Genomic DNA, 5,826 nt, shown 5'->3' on the forward strand with positions numbered 1-5,826 from the left:
AAAAAGTAAATCAAGAGCCTCAGGAGATCTGCCACCAGCAAAAACCAAGAAAGCAGAAAAATCACTGAGCCTGCCTTCCATGTGCTTCATGCCATGAACAATAAACAAGAAATGAAGAATTTATGGTTTTAGTTACATAAAATGTTGCCTTCTTAATGACTGTTCCCTGCTCTAGTCAATCAATCTTGACTATCATGAACTCAAGACCAAAAGAGGCCTTGAAATATCATCTAGATGCCCTTCTTCCCCCGTTAAGACTTTCCACAGAGCAAGGCATCTGCTGAGGTGCAAGCTTCCACATGTGGGCTTGCTCATGGCCTCTCTTACTCTAAATTACATTGTCTTCCAGGACTTTTCTATTGTATGCAGCTGCTTGCTATTGAATTTGGAGGTCTCAGATTAAAAGAAACAAATGCAAGTCTCACTCTCTTGGTTCCTATCTGCTGCTGCAACAAACTTTATACTTTGGGCTAAGTAATTTATCAACAAGAGAGAATAATGCCAGCCAGTTCTCAAACGCAGAATCTTGGAGTCTGGTGAGGCACCCTTCTCTCCTTCAAAGAGGATGCTTTCTTGAGCATCTTCCCAGGGCACAATGGCCAAACAGGATCCCACATGATAGCACTAATTGCTTTTGTGAGAACCCCCTAAAGAATCTATGATACTATTAAATCTGGGAGCACACATATTTGTGAGATACAACTAGACCACAATACTCACCTTTAGTAATTTTCCAAAGTTGGTGGTAATATACTATATATGGTAACTTTCTCCTGTGTCTTTTTCTCTCCCATTAATTTCCCCCTTTGTTTGCAAATATTTTCCCAACTATCTGATCATCAAATATTGAATACAGACTAGTACATCTCTTCAAATCTTTTGTAATAGGGTTTGTATGGCACAATGGCTTCTCATGTCCCTCGTTAATCAAGACTCTTCTGTTTCAGACCCCCCAGCCTTCCCGCTACATACATACCTACAGATAATTGTTGAGGTTTAAATTCTGATTGGTTGGATTCCATTCTACTGCAAATGGCAGAATTATCTAACTCTTGACTTCTCAGCAGACACTCCTCAAGGTTCTAATGAATAGAATCCTTGGGCAGGTGACTTCCTTCTCTAGGCTTCGGCAGACTAGATAAAGGTCTGTTTATCTGGAGAAAGGGAGAGATAGCAAATGTTTCTAAGTGGGAGGAGGCACATTCTCTTGCTACAGCTTTGGCTAGAGACAGAGGAATACAGAAAGAACCCAAAACATTTGGTCATCCCACTTTCTACAGGAGAAAACATAGGTTCTGCCACAGTGGTATGTCTTAGGTCAGTGTGTCAGCCATTCGCCTTCCTTTATCATAACTGACTCTAGAGTCAAACCCATTTAAACAGTTAAATACCCAGAAACATGTGCTGCCCCACATGCTCATTACATGTGTATCTTTTGGGGTCTAGAATATCGGCTACAAAAACCCCATAACTTTTTAAAAGTCATGGACGTATCAACGTCTGGTTTCTTCTGTGGTCATCTTAATTGCAAAATTGACTATACAGCAAATCAAATCAACTGTGCATAATTCAATTCAGTCATCAACTGAAAATATCAAGACTTTTCCTTCTGAATACATGTGGCTGCCGATGTGCCAAGAAACATAACTCGGAGTCACGGTCTGCTACACATGGACTGCGGTTAATTCCCGGTCGTGGTAGCTGGATTCGCCACATTATGCTTCACGGCAGGGTCAGCTTATTCTGCACGTTGTCAGCAGTTAACACCTACTGTATACAGGAGCTAGCTGTTACCATCTCCGTCCCTTTCCAATCTCACGCCTAAGCTGCTTAATGACGTCCATATATAAAAACACTGTGTGCACGAAACGGCCGCGGGTCCCACTATGCTTTTATTCTACTGGCTGGAGTAGTCTCCCTTTGTGTGTGCACCGAGCCTATGTAAATGTCCCCTTTCTTCTGAATTCTTCTCTAGTTTTTCCAGCCCTCCTTAGTGTTGAGTTCTAGATTGTTAAGCCTCATCCATCCATTATTATATTTTTTTAGTAATTTTTTATTTAGGTGCATGCATTTGCCTGTGTGAGTCTATGCATATCATGTGTATGCAGGTGCCTGTGGAGGGTAGAGGGTATCAGATTCCTTAGAACTGGAGTAATCAGTGTTTGTCGCCTGATGTGGGTGCCGAGAGCCTAACTGGGATCCTCTGTTAGAGCAGGAAGCATTCAGACACTGAGCCATCTCTGCAGCCCCTTCCTTACCCCTTTGTTATTAACATAAGCATCAGTGGGTTGTTCCCTGTCATGCAGTCAGCAGCCCTTCCATCAGATCACATGCTTGGGAATGGAACTGTAATCATGGCTTTTACCACGACTTTACATTTTATACATGTTGCACAAGCATGTCCACCTACACGTGCATCCACAGAGTGGGGATCAAGTTCAGTTCTATTTTCTTTGCATGTAGAAAGCAGTGTGAGACAGTCACCACTTGTACTGTAGGAAAAGCTAGGGAGAGCAGAAACTTTTCAGTCCTTCTAGAGAAAAGGCCTCATTTTCCTCCAAAACTGCACTGAAGGAGGGCAGGCAGAGGGAGGAAGGCAGCCGCCCAATTCTCCATCTCCTCGTTTTTTCCTGTTCTGAGGGAATGCTCAGATGCTCCGACATGGCTACATTCAGACATAAGGATCTAAACTTGTACCACGACAAGGCCCGTATGTTTGGTCTCATTACCCTTCAGACAGTGGACAACTGAGCACAGGCCACATTGGAATTAGATATCGTGAACACTCTGGTGCCCTCCTAACTAACAGGAGGAAAATCGGTCCTAAGTAGAGAGGAGCTGTGAAGATTTGAGTTGTGATGTTACTGCAAGGGTCTAATTTCCAAACTCTGAATAATCTGACTGTCACCAAGTCAGCATCGCTTGTACTGTTGCTGTTCGGTGGCTCCATGGATTTTTACAATTAAGATTTCTGTGGTATTTGCTCACAACCGAGGAGGCTGGAGCTTGTAAGGCAAGCACTTAAGACTGGCTAATTTCCCTGAAGCCCCGGGACTGCAAATTAGATTGCTGCCACCAGGGTTTCCACTTGACTCAACTGTTCTCTAAGCTCCAGCTCTCTCTCTCTCTCTCTCTCTCTCTCTGTCTCTCTCTCTCTCTCTCTCTCTTTCTCTTTTTCTTTTGACTTATCCCCCCTCCCTCAGGCAAAACATTTAGCACACAGTGCTGTCAGTACCTTCAAATGAAATAATGGATCTGAGCAGGCTTGGTAAGTGTCCCCTCCCTCATGCTGCAGGGGGCCAAAGACCTGTCAGTAGAACACAGACAGTTGCAGTCTGAGCTGGCCTCAAAGACTCCAGGGGAGAGAATTACCTGAAGACTTGAGTGGTTCCTCTAGGTGTGTGTGTGTGTGTGTGTGTGTGTGTGTGTGTGTGTGTACTAGCCATTGGGACCAAGCCCAAGTTTTTGCGCGCATTAGATAAGCCCTCTACAACAGTGACTTATCACCCAACTGGTTTTCCTCTGGGCAGCAGGAGATAGTAACTTCCGTGTGTAGAGAATAAGCCATCTCAAGTCACCTTGCCCACAAGTGGGATGAACAGAGCAGAGGAAAGGAAGGCTAAGTGAGTAGCCACATCCTGGAAGGTGCACAATAAATAATACAGCTAGCTGCAGGGGTGGTCCTGCTGAGAGCCACCAGACCCCCCCACCCCCACCCCACCCTCCCACCTCCCCCACCCCCACCCCACCCTCCCACCCCCCCACCCCCGCTAGAGAAGCACAGACTCTGATTGGCTGAGCCACTGCTGTCCTGATCCCCCTGCAAACTCATTTGAAGGCCTTCAGCATCACTAGCCCTGGGGCACATCTCTAGTTAAGAGAGCACACTTCAGAACAGCCTGCCTGCCACCACATGCCTGAAGCATACACATAGGAAGAACTAAAGAAATGAAGTCAAAAGTCTAGAATTCATGTTCCCACCACAGAGGCACAGGAGCTGGGTCATACGTGCCACATACTCAGCAACGTCATATTTGGGCCAGATACTGCTGGAATGCACCACAGAATGGGCAAACGAGAGGGGGCTGGTGAGATGACTCAGTGGGTAAAGGCACTTGCTCTCAAGGCTGAGGACCTGAGTTCGAATCCTAGTGCCCACATGGAAGAGAAGAAAACTGATTCTTGACAACTGTTCTCTGACCTACACACACACACACACACACACACACACACACACACAATTAAAAGATTAAAAAATCAGTGTTGGGATTTCTCCCCTGGAGAGGTACCATTGTATATCAACCATTCCAGCCCTGTGAGTTTTTCCAAGTTATCCAATCCTTTGCTGATACCTGGTTCACAAAATTATTGATGGAAATAAGGTAACAGACATGGAAGTTCTCTGTAAATCACAAAGGTTCTCCAGCTGAATGTTTGTGGGAGTTGAAGTGATAGTGTTAAGTATAAGGCTGCAGGCAATAGACACCTTAATTGTTAAGCACTAAAGACAAGACTTTTAGAAAGCATGCACTCCGGAAGCCCCATATTTACGTAAGCTGAAATCCTTACTGGAAAGTTTTCTAAACCCCAAAGCCTGGTTTTCTTCAGAGTGCAGTGAGTTCATTGTCACCTGAGCTAAAACAGCCAGAGAGAGTGCTGGATTAATCCAGAGCAGGGTCTTAACCCAGCAGTTCAGATGTTGGGACTGAGGCAAAGTGTGACCACATGCCCTGTTTGTCCAGAGCAGGTTGCTCCAGCATCCTGCCTGGGTTAGCTTTTATTCTGTTGTTTCATTCCCCCGGCAGTCCTAGTTTAGAAGACAGATGATGTTTACTTGACCCAGGTCTGCTCTCTTTGCTCAGTCGTTCTGTGTTGGCAGCCATCACCCTAGGGTATCACATGATACCTCTTTCTCTGCAGCTCCTGAAAGATCCAGCTTCTTCCCCGGGCATGTCACAAAATATCCACATCAGCTCCGGATGTCATCCCCTTACACCACTTTCTCCAGTGGGACACAGAAATTCCCGCTAGCATCTCCAATGTGGCTTCTGCACTCTGGGAGTCATGTTCTCTGGGCTCCCATCGGTGTCACATGGCCATTCCGCTTGGGGAGCTACATTAGATGACGGACTCAGGAATACGTGCTGCAATCGTAGGTGGGAGACACTTCTACACAAATTGCGCATGGAGAATGAGGAAGGGATAAATGTCCCATGGAAAAGTGAGTGTCTGTTGGCATCGGAAGAGATAGGTAGATAATGGGAGGTGCGGAATGGCTTACCGTATGGTGAGGCAACAAAAAGTGCTGGAGTGGAAACTGGTCCACCTGGCTGTGAGTTCCTCCACGGACCGATGTTTGAAGGGTAGACTGTTCCTTGCATAGTTTCTGCCTCAGTTTCCTTTTAGGGAGAGTGGAAAGTTAGACCTTCAGGATTTTCGAGTCTGTTTCACTCAGAATGTTTGATGAACGGATACATCCTCTGAGACTTCAGGGTTACCAATTCCAGCCTCCCCTCCCCCAGGTTTTCTCTCTAAGCAGAAAGGCAACTTACTTTGGCTTTGTTTCTAATGTTAAAAAGCTTCCACCATCAGTGAGGATTTGAAATATTCCACTGCTCCTATTATGTCATATTCTTTAACTAGCCAACTTTCCCCACAGTTTACAACTTGTGTCAGACCCTGGGAAGATTTGCTTTTAGATTTTTTTTTTCCTGTGAACAAAACAAGCCATAAAACTAGATTTATATTATGGTTTCCTTACAGTTGCATTTCACCCCAAGTTTCTTAAATCAAGGAATTGACTAACATAATGGCTGAATGAATAAA

The 5,826-nt window shown here is 45.1% G+C and overlaps 1 long non-coding RNA gene across 1 annotated transcript in view; it reads right to left on the reverse strand.

The window, feature by feature from the left end:
• Positions 1-288: 288 nt before the first annotated feature.
• The window catches only part of LOC143435091 (uncharacterized), a 17,023-nt gene continuing 11,485 nt past the window's right edge, over positions 289-5,826 (reverse strand). The window contains exons 3-4 of the long non-coding RNA XR_013105077.1: positions 5,282-5,399; positions 289-1,154 (exon numbers count right to left, since the gene is read on the reverse strand). This is a non-coding gene — a long non-coding RNA (uncharacterized LOC143435091). The remainder of the gene's footprint in view (positions 1,155-5,281; positions 5,400-5,826) is intronic.

This window comes from Arvicanthis niloticus, chromosome 19 (assembly GCF_011762505.2).
Source record: "Arvicanthis niloticus isolate mArvNil1 chromosome 19, mArvNil1.pat.X, whole genome shotgun sequence".
NCBI lineage: Eukaryota > Metazoa > Chordata > Mammalia > Rodentia > Muridae > Arvicanthis > Arvicanthis niloticus.